Here is a 14616-nt window from a genome sequence, read left to right on the forward strand (position 1 = left end):
AGAATATGCTTTTATCATTTTCTTATCTAAAATTATAAAAATAACGGTGGGTCCCAGCCACCAAGATATTTGGCAGATACACAACTTTGAACGGTCGTAATATAATCTATCTGGTGTCTTTTTTGAATTAGAAATTAAATATCCTCCTACCTTTTAATCCTACAAATTTTCCTATCCATTTAATTGATGACATATGTCATATTAGTATCCTAAAATATCATTAAATCTCATTAAATGAACATTAAATGTTACACATGTCATCATTTCATTGGATAGGAAGATATTTAGGAACAAAAAGTAGGAGGATATTTAATTTCTCTTTTTGAATAACTGCTTTACGTCATGCCTTTGTTTTTTAGCTTTAATATTTTTTGATAGAACTAATTTCCAGAAAACCATAAAATGTAAAATGAAAAGATATACTTTTTTGTCTAATGATGCATCCATTTACCGACATTATTAAAAAACCAAAAATTAAAGGTTATGACTTATGTGACCCTGTAGTATAGGTATATTGAAATTTGTTATTACCCTCTGTTCAAATTGATAGTCTATTTTTGACTTTTTAAGTCTTTTTTCTTTAACTTTGACCTTAAATATTTTTATTTGTGTTATATATTACTTGATAAAACTTATAACAATGAAAAAAACATTTAAAATACAATTCATTCATATATTTTGCATCAAGTATTATCTCTCAAAAACAAAAATATTTAAAGTCAAAGTTGAAGGAAAAAGACTTCAAAATTCAAAAGTGGACTATCAGTTTGGGATGGAGGTAGTACTTCCGTTTCAAGTCTAATGATAATTAAAAGTATAGATCGAAGAATAAAATTTAAAATGTATATATATTTTTGAACGTCGGAAGAGGCGTCAAAAGCGTTAAAAATGACAGAGAAGAACACCAATCAAGCAAATTTATGGAAATAATCTTTTTTTTTCTGCTTTATATTTGATGCAATTAAACGCTTCAATTTGAATGTCATCAGCCAACTACATTGAACTTCACCTCATCTTCTTGAAAACGAACAGGCTTTTCAAATGTTCCATAACACCGAGTCGATCAAACTCCACAACAATGTCTTCCTTTTACTACCAATTCTAAGGGAGCACTCATCAATTAAAATCTATGTAAGTTGATAGTTTAAAAAAAAAATTAAAATGAGATTAAAAAAAAAAATTTAAGACCCATCAAGGGGTGGAACACGAACATGACAATTAGGGGGCAAAAAGCAAAACTTCAAAAAAAAAAAAAAAACAAAATATGCAAGTAAAACATTTAGAATTTAATATTGTTGAAGTTTTGCACAACTATCTCCAAATTAATCATTTTCAACAATTTTGTTTTCCTAATACAAAATCAATAGTAGGATATTATGATGACAACATATATATAATTGTGTTTTGAAAATAATTTTCTTTTATTTTTGTTAATTGTTTTTTTTTTTTTTGGAACGGCACAATTTTATTAAGCTAACAAAAAACTAGAACAAACAATTACATGGAAATAGAAGAAGGATTTTGAAGCCAAGTGTCCAACCTAACATAACTTTGTTAATTGTCTTATTTAAGTCTAAGAATTAACTATTTTATATATTTATAATCTTTTAATATTTTGTTTCTTAATATGTTTTACTAGGTTGTGTTGATTAGTTTTTCGTGTTTCTTATTACCGGATAATGGCCAGACGGAATCAAAGGAGTGATTGGGATCAAGCTCCCGGAGAATTGACTGATCACCGGTTTTTACAATTCCTGAAGAACTTGAATGCCAAAACACTTTCGACTTATCGAAGTAGGCTTGGTCATTTGCTTCACCAAGAGATTGACATAGCACCATCATTTGACTGGGAATTCGCGTCCTGGACATGATGACCTGATACGAGGTTTTTTTTACATACACCTACTTAGACGCAGGTGGTGTACTGTGTTTACAGATTGTGGTTGGGACAATTTGTTCAGAGTTAAGGAGCCTGCTTATGGAGACTTTTTGTTGGATTTCTTTATGACAGTTACTTTTGATCCTATCAAGGCTTATGATGATAGGACTGCATTTTCTTTTAGGCTATGTGGTATTAGCAGAGAGTGTAGCATGATTAAGATTGCTATTAGAGTTGGGATTTACACCAAGGCCCAGACGAGGAGCATCCACTTTCAGGAGTTTCTTAGTGCTTGTATTACATCATCACCGAGGGATTACAGTGAGAGTGATCATTAGGTTGAACTTACGGGTAGTGTGTATGTGCCATCAACTACTTGAGAAAATATGATTCGTTTGACTACTTATCAATTATTGCATAGTTTAATTTCTATCTCTCTCACACATCACAAGCATCATGAAAGGGTGCCTTCGACCGATGTATTTTACTTATGGGCACTTATCATACCGGGGAGGCACATGAACTTCTCAATTTTTGTAGCTATGTATTTGGCACGTAAGGCCAGAGAAGCTCGAGATGATAGTCTAATTTGTGGAAGGCATTTCATCACTAGATTGGCTTGATCTTATTCCTTGTTGACGAGAGAGATTACGAGGAGGATGATACGATATGAAATGCAGATGATGAGTCAAAAACTTTTGGAGATGGTGAGGGTTATATTACATTGAGATGATGGCATCTTAAGGATATGGCCTAATGACGCCACACTAATAGCTGAGGTGATAGCACCAGCACCAGATCCATAGAGGTGCCCGAGACGTAGACCTTCCATTCAGAGATCGCAACAGGACTAGAGCTAGAGATTAATATGTGTTACCTTGCTCACTACATGGAGGTGATTGAGGCTCGACAGTAGTGGGTCGAAGATGCCTTGACTACATTTTTCGCGTATCGGGATTTTCAATATACGACCCCTAAGTAAAGAGATGGTCAAATGATGACTTAAGGGTTGGAAGGACTCGATGAAGTTTCGTAAATGACTTAAAACTTGTTGGTATATGTATGGATGTATGAATTAAGGTTGGATAACCTTATTACATGATGTTGTTAAAAGTTGAAAGGGGACTAAGGGGTAAAAGTTTCCAAGAAGGTTAATAGCCTCTAATGATGTACTACAAATTATTAGAACCGATTGATATTATGACAAAATTACTAAGGTGATGTAGCCATGGAAGATGTCGAACGGTGACGGGATAAAGATCTAATGAGGTGGCTCACGATTTTATTCTGGGGACAAAATCCTTTTAAGGGGTAAATAATTATCACATCCTAAAATTTAAGACTAAGTTCATAAATTTATAAAGTAAATAAATGAAAATGATTTATATAGTTAAATCATTAAGGAGTAAACATAGCATAAGTTTATATGAAGTTTAGAAAGTTAGAAGTGAAAATAATAACATTTTAAAAATTAAAGGGCTAAAAGTATCAAATTGGTAAAGTTGGTTGACTTAGTTAGTGGAAAGGACCATCAAATTCATATAACGGATGGAGGAGGACTTGTTATTTCAAACTTTTGGACAAATCTACTCTAATAAATAAAGATATTTTTTTACCACATGTCACACTCTCATTAATTTTGACACATGTAATTTTGTGGTTAATTCTTAGAAATTAATTTTCACTTGTCATTTTGTGGTAGTTTTTAATTTTCTTAATTAATTGTTCTAATTTTAGGTTATGGAAAGTAATTAATGTGTCATTAATTTGTTTCTTTATATTTTCAAATTTTCATATCTTTCCTTCAATGTACATAATTCAAAATTGACATGTTTCTTTCAAAGTTCATTGTCATTTTATGCTAAAATGGTCTACATAGGGAAAATAATCAAACTTTGTTGTTTTTCATTGATAAAACTAAAAAAAGGTGGTTAAACCACAAATATGAAAAAAAAAAATTAATTACTTCTTCATAGTTAGTTTTATTAGCATAAACTGAATTATTTATTTATTCATCATTTGTTTGTACTGATTTTGAATTTTTACTATAAAAAATACTAAATGTTTACACAATGATATTTAACATTTTCTTTAAAAAAAATACTTAATATTTATATCCTTATATATAAAATTTTTTAATCAACTCGTGTAATACAAGGGTCTCACACCTAGTGTGAAAATAAATGAAGTGATGGCATATTTGACAAAAGATGTAAACTATAGGGACCAAATGTGAAAAATCCAAACATAAGAGTGCACCATCTTCATTTCAGCCATATGAGATTGATGAGAGGGGAAGGAAAACTGTGAATGGCGATTCAAGCATAATAAAAACCCTAGGATTCGATTTCAAGCTTTCTAGGTTCATTTGTTGCAAGTTGTGAAGAAATCAAGAGGTTCAAGGTACACTTTCTTCCTCCCTTAGTGTAGAATTCGAATTTCATCTATGGATTGAGAGTTACATGCAATTTTCATCTCATTTGATTATTAGCGTTTAGTTTTCTAACCTCCCTTGAATTTTTTTGATGATCCCATTCTAAATCAAATCATCTTATTGATGGATTTGAGTATTTGGGTGAAAACCCTTATGAACCCGAGAAATTCAAATTGGGGATTTCATTTTTATATGTTAGATTGGAATGGATTCAATGACCTAGATGATGTTTAGAATGAATAAATCCAATTAGAATGCTCAAATACATCTATGATGGTATAATTTTGCATAAACATGATTTTAGATGGTTTTGGGGAAATTATGATGAAACAATGGAACACTTTGAATATGAGCATTTGATGAGTATATGATATTCATAAAAATGAGTTGATATTAATAATATGATTTGGATTCAAAAACATAGTCTTGAATGATTTGATACTAATAATATGATCATAAGTCATAACATAAATTTTGGCTGCTTCAAGTGCGGTCGGACTGGTCATTTTAGCAAAGATTGTACTGCTACCACCACTCAGGGGTCAGACCTAATATGTTTTCATTGTAGTCAGCGGTGCCACAAGAAGGCCCAGTGCCCGAGTTTGCTTTCGGCAGGACGGGTGATAGCACTCGCCCCTGCCACTTTGAGGATCACCGACGACCGTCAGGGCCGAGCAGAGGCGCCTGCGGTGGGAGGCATGGCTTTTCATCTGTCTACCGTGGAGACGCGAGCAACATCGGACGTTGCAGGTGTGTATCTTTTGTTCCCCTATTAACTTTTATTCATGAATATATTGTTATGGTTCTGCATCGCTATTGGTAGGGGTATTTCGGAATTTTGTAGCCTGTTTGTGATTGAGTTATATGTCATCTGCATACCTTGGATTTTAGAGTGATAGTTGAGGACGTCCCCTATAGAGCATGTTACTTCGGATGCAGTACCTGTAGCATGTATGCTTGAGACTCGGTAGTGTCTCGCTAGTTTCAGGAAGGTGTCGATTGGGGATAGGTCGATTAGATCCCTAACTGTGGTAAGCTTGGGGTGTTCGGCAGATTGGTCAGGGATGATAGGAAGGATTGGGAATCCTTTTTCAAGCACTGAGACATAAGGTATTAGCAGGATCAAAGTGGGGGAGAACCCTTCAAGTATTCAAAGTCAGTAGCATGCTAAACTTAGAAGGATTAGTGACCTCCGAGAAGGGAGCGAAAGCAGTCCGAGGAGTTGAGTGGGTTCAGGAGTATAGGAGTTGGGAATTTGGGAAACTTCCCAACGTCGGGTTCATGTATTTGGGGATTAGTAGACAATTGGTTTGAAAAACCAAGCTGAAGATTTTCTCGTCGGAGCGCGAGTAAAGAACGGATGTAAGACTACAAGGTGGTTGTAGCATTTGATGACTGAGGGTTGGTTTTGGAAATCAGGTTGGAGGATTGCTAGCAGGACTCGGGTGAGTCAGGATGCCCTCGGAATAGTAGTCAGTGGTAGAGACTACATATAGGGTGTAGTAGGACTGCAGGATAGCCGCAGTATTCCCCGGCAACGAGTCAGTGAGGGAAGTGATGTAAGACTGTGGGTAAGTCGTAGCATTCATTAGCAGTGTAGTTAGTAGAGTATGGGCGGAGGCCCGTATCTCCCAGTTAGCAAGATAGGGATCAGGAAAGGTTAAGTCGTTGAGGTTTAGTATGGATTTGGCCTGCATAGCCCTTGATAGGTGAGGCCGCTCCCGGATGCAGTTGGATGAGACCCGTGGGCAATGCCTGTATGTTAGTAGCAGTATAGGTGAGACCTAGGAGTAGTATTGCTCAGTAGTATGGTTTGGGTGATACCCATGGGTGAGGCCCGTGCAACACTAGCTAGGCAGGTGAGACTAAAGAGGAGGATCGCTCTAGGATATAGTCGGGTGAGACCCATGGGCGAGGCCCGTGAGATTATTCAGCGCAGGTGGGACCTGGTAGGGACCTTAGAGTCAGGATAGGGGATCGAGGATCCCAAGGCTTGTAGCGCCATAGTGGCAGGAATAATAGAGTGGTTTAGATAACCGAAGTTTCTTCGGAAGTCGCTGGGAGCGACTAAGAGATTGTGCTAGTGGTAGTTGATGGGTTTTGAGCATTCTAACACTTCCTAAGTGTACATGAAACCCTAATAACCTTGGATCTATGTTTGTCTAATTATCATGCAAAGTTGAATTCCAAGGTTATATTCCTATCTAGCATACATGGGGAACAATTTTTAACTTGAATGAAAGATAGAATAACTTACCTTGTTGTTGCTTATGATCCTTGAAACCTTGTGAGCCTAGCACCCCAAGTGTGATGCCTCAAATGCTTCACACAACACCAAATGCAAAGGAGTAAACTTTGAAAGAATCTTACACTTGCAAAAATCGGCCTAGCCCTCACTTGTTCATGTGTAGCCGATTTTGGTGGAGAACATGTTCTTTATATAGTGTTGACACATCTAGGGTTACACCATGTAAACCCTAATGTGTCATGGCTCTTCATTTCCATGACCCATGGGTTTGTAACTCCCATGGGGCATCCATGGAGCATCCTATGGGTTTAACCCAACTTGATAATCCATGGAGCCTTTTAGCCCACTATACAAGTTATGGATGATTTACATAATTAACCCATATATTTAATTAGTTATCTTTTGATCACTTAATTAATTCTTGATCAATACTAATTAAATAATACTATTAATATATTAGAACTTATAATATATTAATAAACCACAAGTGTTATTTCTCTCATTTAGTTTATCCAATTGCATGGTGCCATGCAACCCAAATGGACCATGCCGGGTCGGGTCAAGTACATACCAGAAATAGTTATGGACTTAGACACCTTGTCCAACAGTAGTGACCGGTGGGTATCTGGTAACCCAGTTATCGATAAAATCTGTAGGGGACCAGGGTGGTTTCGGTTCATTCAAAAGGCGGATGAGAAACAGCAGGACTTTTAAGTCAGGGAAGTGATGATAAAGAGGTATGGTATGAAACGGCTAGTTGACCGAGGAGTGCTATGCCTCTCACAGCGGGGTAGGATAATCTCAGAGGGAAGGGTGTGACCATGTTGCACATCTCTCGTTGGAGTCTAACCGTTACAGGTATGAACCTCTACTCGAAGGATTATCTGATCCATACGATGGGTTGGGTGCTCAGCACTAAGTTATAGTAGCAAGAAGTATTCAGTGTGTATCAGCAGTAGTGACCAGCACTGGGAGTGGCTAGAGTAATGAATACCAGGAAGGATATGTCCTTCACAGTGGTAGAGGAGGTGGTTAGTTGTGGAACATTTCCTGGGAAAGCCAGTAACACGCAAGGAAAAAGGGGAAGAACCCCTAGGATGTCCAGCATAAGTGCCCGGGGAGTACCAGAAGGATTGTCAGTTGAGTGAGTTGTGTTGTCGGGATTGTTGGGGATTAGAGTGAACTTGAGGATTGTATCTACAAGGGCTAGTTTTATTCTGAGTGACCGGGCGGAAGGTCAATGGAAGTGGTCGGTCGGAGTTATATTCATCAGGTAAGGGTGATGCGAGCGGATTGCAGAATAGTTGACTATAGCAGACTTCGAGGACGAAGTCTAGTTTAAGTGGGGGAGAGTTGTAACACCCAGAATCAGAAAGGATAAGAAAGGAAAGGAAAACCCTAAGTCAAAGGGGGGTCAACTCATCGAGTCCAACGAATGACTCGGCGAGTCGAAGCGGGCTCCGTGTCGTAGATTAAGTGACCGACTCGACAAGTTGGAGAGTGGACTCGGCGAGTCAGGTCTGGGTTTGGAAGCCCTAATTCCAGGACTTGGTACCCTATTTAAGCATATCATCCTTTTCCCTAGGGCTCATTTGCGGTCTCTATTGTCTAGAACTCGAAACCCTAGCCACCCAACTCCATTGTTGAGCTAGTTCTTGCCTTGAGAGAGAATTGAAGCTTGGAGAAGGAAGAAGGACCTTGGTGGTGCAAGAAGAAGCTATAGATCTAGAGTTGGGGTAGCATTAATGACCATTTAGAGGTAAAAAGCTTATACCTTGACTAATAATCATTTAGATCCCCTTTCTAGCATAGAATTGGTCACATTTGGACCATTTCCAAGGTCAATTCGAGTATTGAGCCGATGAGGACGAAAGGGACTTAAGATCTAAGCATTTTTGAGCTTTAGAAGCTATGAGAAGGCAGCTTTACCCAGCCATGGCTCCAATTCATGACCTAGGCCTTCATTGTAGCTTAGATTAAGTGTTCTAGCCTCATAGCACCTTGCATGCACGTAAAGTTAGCAACTTTATGTGCAATGCTAGCATAAGGAGTCCAGATCTATGAGTTGGAGGTGTTGGGATGGACTGGAATCGGCAGAATAGAGATGTCACAAGATGGACTCGGCAAGTCAGTTCATGGACTCGACGAGTCAGGCCGCAAACCCAAACCCTTCTGTTTATGAGTCGGATCAGTGAGTGGGGTTAGAGAAGGACTCAGCCAGTCTGTGTTTGTAATGGACATGAAGATCATGGTACTCGACGAGTTCAAGGAGGAACTCGGCGAGTCCAATGCAATCTCCTTAACTTATGAAGATGGACTCGATAAGTTGAAGAACAACTCGGCGAGTCGGTTGAAGATGGTCCCGAATGTTTAATTGAAGGAGAACCCGTCGAGTTGTTGCTCGACTCGACGAGTAGAGTCGAGGTTGTTTTGGGATTTGAGGAGCACAGACTCGACGAGTTGGTAGAACTACTCGGGGATCTGACCGTTGACTTTGACCTTGAAAAGGACCTTGACTAGAGTTGACCTAGTTGACTTTGGGAGGACAGTTAGGCTAACTCTTATTATTGGTATTGGTAGCTCGGGGAGCTAGAGGAGCAGCGGTTCAGAGAGTTGTTGGATAGCAACCAGAGGGTTATCAGCAGAGTTCAGCAGTGCAGGTGAGTTTCCCTTTGTGTGAATGGGTCTACGGCCACAATGCCGGCCGATTTAGTTATGAGTAGGAAGACATGGGGGTTAGCCCTAGGCAGTATTTGCTAGTATGATATTCAGGACCAAGGTCCAATGTCGGGCAGGTGCCCAAGGAATGGTTTCCATGATAGAGTATACTTGTTGTTTGTGTGATACTTGTATGTGCCTGGTAGGGGGGTGAGTGCGGGCGAGGTCCTGTATCTCACTATTAACACAGTATGGATGGGGTTCCATATCTCATCAATAGCCGAGCAAGGGCGAGGCCCAAGTTAGGAATGAAGTGAGTGTGGGTTGGGCCCGTATCTCACTATCAGCAGGAGTGGGGACGGGGTTCCATGACTCATCAGTAGCAGGACAGGGGCGGGGCCCAAGACAAGCGAGGCCTTAGTACAGGAATGCAATAGAGTAGTTATGGTTTATGTGTTATGCGATATGTTATATGTTTGTATATGTTTAGCGGGCGGGTCCCAGAGACAGGCGGGGCTCGAAGCCAGGCAGGGCCTGGAGCAAGCGGGGCCTGTTGTAGCGGGCGAGGCCCGAGGTAGTGGGTGAGGCCCAGTATTTGCAGTATGCAGTTATGTGTATGGTATGTGGTAGGTTGGAGAAGACACTAAGCTTCGTGCTTACCGTTTTCAGTTTTAGTTTCAGGTACTTCCGGTAGCGGAGGGAAGAGCTCGGGATGATCGAATGGCACACACCATAGTTAGTCAGCCTGGGATCTTTTACTCTGATAATAAGAACATGTTTGAATTGATACTCCGAATTTATGTTATGACTTATGATATGTTTTATAAATATGGTTTTAGTAATGTTTTAAAGGAAATTTTTGGTCAGGATTTTTGGGTCGTTACATTGGTCTAGACTTGGGGGTAGCCTAAGTATAAAAATGGCAACACTTTAATATCGGAATTAACCCTTAATGATAAAAGATAATGAAATATGGAAAGATGTCTTTTAAAATGAAATGAAATGATATTTACGACGTGTATGAAAAGGGGTTTCCCTTAAATTTCTTGGAAATGTTTTATGGTCTAAAACTACGTTTTAAAAAGACAAAATGTTTCGATGAGAATGATATAAATGTTTTTGGCTTACAAACCCACGTAGCACACGAGACAATATTATCTTACATATCTCTTTAAATGTCATGTATCTCAGGTTATAGTTAAGGAAGGATGATGATAAATGAAAGTTAGAAGTCAAGAGATAGAGAATGGAGTAGAACTTGTTAAGTTCCTTATTAATTATATTGATCTAATTCTTATTTGCTTACTATGGTTGTAATGATGCTTAATGGTAACACCCAATGTTTTAATTATAAATGTTTTTATGGGACCGAGTTTTTCTTAAATGTGGGTTACATCTTGAAAAGATTTTATAACCATTGCTTTGGAAAAGTTTGAAAAAATTGGGTTGTTACAATGCGGGGCATAGAACCCTCAACCAGAAAATGGGACTCCAATATGCTATGTGGGGAGTAGCCTAGATTACACATTATGTACTATCTCAGGCTCCAAAACTCACATTAAGCACTTATTTCATTAAGATTTTACACTCAATACTCATATCTGACCCTAATGAGTATTTTAAATCATAAAGTCTCCAAGTTTATGCCTTTGCATGGCTAAAGAGATTCAAAATCCAAACCCTAGTTTCATAACATCATTTAATGGCCAACTACTCATGCATAGGTGAGATATAACCATCAAGATCCCATTTTTATGTAATAAGAGCCTCAAAAACAACATGAAATGTTAATCCTAAGCTCTGGAGTAACTCTTACTCACAAGAACCAAAATCATGGAACCATAATCATACAAACCAATAAACAAGCCTAGATCTAAACTAAAGAACCATAAAGATGAGAACTTTATACAACCTGAAGTTGGCAAATGGATGAAAGTTCTGGATCTTCAAGCATGAGCCACACCACACCACTATGATAGACTCCTTCTTCTTTAAAATGCACCAAAACACATAAAAAGGCTCAAAACAAGCTCACAATGGATTAGGGTTTCGAGTTGGCTATTTGGAGAGGGTGGAGGCTAAGTATAGAGAGGCCTCAAGGGAGTTAGATCTTTAAATAGGGCTAAAACCCTAAAATTTCGGGTTTGGACACTGCGTAATTATGCCCTGCATAGGACCAGTACACCCTGTGTAAGGCATTAAGCCCCTGCGTTTCACACCCCTTCCTAGTATATTACACCCCGTGTAAGGACCATTCTGCAAGAAAATTATACGTTAAGCTATAAATGAAAATATTAGAGAAACGGGCATTGTAGATAATAATTACATAAACTTAAATTTGTTTTAAATTATACTACAATGTTCTAATAGACCCATAATTTATCCCTGTACCCAAAAAAAATTTCCAATCGTTTGTGCTATGATATTGCCCAAGTATTGGTTTCACCCTCTATCAAGTATAATTTCCCTGCAATCAACATCCCTATGAACCAAAAAAAACAACCCACAATCACCTTTACTGACAATCTGTTGTTTTTCCTCTAAAAACCAATCATATTCTCTAGTATATTTAACTATAATTAGAATAAAGTCAAATATGGAGATTATTGTATTCGCCGAATTCACACAAATTAAATTTAATCAGACCCATTAATAAAGTCCTTCTTAAGTTGAGAATGAATGGTCACACTTGAACTATCAGACTTTGTCATTCTAGAAATGGGATTTAATTTGGATTTAGTATTTGGACATTGGAACATTGTGATAACTATTGTGTTGGTTTGATATATTATGATATTATCACCACATTAATACTTGTTGCGTTCTATATTAACATATTTAATACATGAATAATCTTATTATTCTAAAGTTCATAGTCGTTTATAATTGTTGGAGCGATAAGGAAGTAAGACTAATATGAATTGGATTGGTTGACTCTCATTAAATGAAAGTAGGCAAGTGGTTGTAACCAAGATTTATAGGTATTTTTCAGAGAACTGTTATTGAACTGACCCGCATCAAGATCACCTCATATCGCTTTTGTAAGTGATATTGGATAAAAATGTATTATCTTTGTACCCTTAATACCTAAGATACATAGTGGAACTTAAGTGTAGGGATTGCTATACTTTGAAGTGGTCAGTTGTTGGACTTTAACCAGACAGTTATAAAGACTATTTTCAAGTATGGTATGAACTATGCAAGAGGCTTGTGTATTTAATATGGGATGTTTCCTGCTTATGTGTTGAGGCTAGACATCTAACGTGCGTTATCCAAATTTGAACATCAAATGAGATTGATTATGATCCAAATCTCATATTCAACCGGATATCTATAATAAAGGGATAACTGAACTTACCTTACACATCAATTTTAGCTTTGAGCTTTTGGGAATTGTATGTTGATGGATGACATTCTTCGTCGTATTTTCTTGGGGGCAGTGAATGTTGCTAAGCATTCACCACTATCTATATCAATCTATGATAAATCATGTGCAAGTGGGAGAATGAAAGATCTTTATACCCCAAGAGTCATTATAGAATGATATTTACTAATGACATATGATCCTATAGGGTCACACCTTGTAGCAATTTACTATTTATTGATTATTTATTAGAGTAATTTGATTATTAATAAATATTATCACCACTTGTATTTAACAGGAAAAATATTATTTTATGAAAATAATAATTTTACCATCATATTGGAAATTATTTTTTCTAGGAAATGATAACTAAAGAGAATAAAAACTAGTAAATATCATATGGTATGAATGTTGAGGTTATGTACAACATTTTGGGCACTTAGAGTAAACCATTTAGTTGCCATGTAACTACTAGTTATGATATGGAGTATGACACGCTCAAAGATCTTCACTTTGCTTGCCAAATCTGTAGCTTTTTCTAGTATAAGAGGTTGTGCGTTGTCTTATTTATTAAATTTCCATACTTTTCATATGTAGCCCTTGCTTTCCTTAATTGCTTGCATTGACTTAGTACATTTGTACAAGTATATAAAGATGGGAAATAAGCAAAAACTAGCTTAGTTATTCATTCTTTTCTTCCTTTCGTTGGCTGCCAAATGTCACACCCCCAAACCAGGATGACAGAAATGTCTGGGGGTGGATGGCTTTCATAAACAGTATCACAACATAATGTAAAATAGTGATAAAAGCAAACACAACCATCATAAATATAATTGAGAGTATTGCATTATTACCATGTATTGTATGTTTCAAAACCAATTACATTATGATGACAAAAGTAAATAGCATGACGTCGTAACATCTCATCCTTAAAAGCCTTGTGGTTACATGATTAACGGTTTCCTAAGATACAAGTAGTTTTGAAAAGTGTCAACAATTAAGTTGGTGAGTTTATAAGAGTTTTATATGTGAAAAATCTATAACTTTTTCCTTGTAAAATGATAGTGAACATTTCCAGAAAATCCAATATTTTCTTAAAAATGAGTTGTAGTCTTAAAAACCCTAAGACCAAAAATGTATAAGTATTTCTATACTTCAAATAGTATTATGTAGTTTTATTCTTATATAAAACCATTTGAACACAAGTTACCCTATAAACCAATTGTATTGTTGATTCCCCATGTGAGTTATTACAACCATGCTAAAACCAAAGTTGGCGTGCAATGACATTCTCCAAGCGTCGGAATGTTAGACATTTGTCACCCCAGACCCTCCGGTTTAGCTGTAGCTAGCAGCTTAGGTGCGGGATTGGATGGGTTTTAGGTAAAACAAATAAACTAGAAAACAATTCCTAAGTTCACATACAACCTACTTTGGATCTATGTTTTAACTATTGAACATACAACTTTGAATTGCAAAACAAGAACCCTAAAGGAGAGAGGCTAATTTCGAAATTAACAAACTAGGGTTTAAGATTAACATACCTTTCAATTTTTATAGCAAACAATTGATAATCCTCTTGATCTTGATCTTGATCTTCTTGGAAGCTTAGCACCACAAGTATAATGCCTCTAGTGGAATCACACCCAAACTAGCAAGAAGGAAAGTACAAGAGAGAGGGGAGAGGGAGTATGCAAAAATTTCAGCCCTTAGGGTTTCTTCAAAAGAAAGAGTGACCAAAATATGAACCAGGAGGCTCCTTATATAGCTGAAGGATCTAGGGTTTAGGGGAAACCCTAGTTATCCTTTGCTTAGGGCCTAAGCAAACCCAAGGGCCTTATCCAAGCCCCTATGGATGAAATTATTAGGGTTTCCCCTAAAGATTTCGTCCACCCTCATCCAAGGGGGTTCTAAAGCCTTCCACTCAACTATTAGATAATTGCAAACTAGTCCCTGCACTTTATAATTAATTCTTTTAACCCCAAAATTAATTCTAATTAATTTCTGGCAAACAATTAATTAAACAAAATGAT

Source organism: Lactuca serriola, chromosome 9, assembly GCF_051521515.1.
Source record: "Lactuca serriola cultivar US96UC23 chromosome 9, Lser_US96UC23_V15, whole genome shotgun sequence".
NCBI lineage: Eukaryota > Viridiplantae > Streptophyta > Magnoliopsida > Asterales > Asteraceae > Lactuca > Lactuca serriola.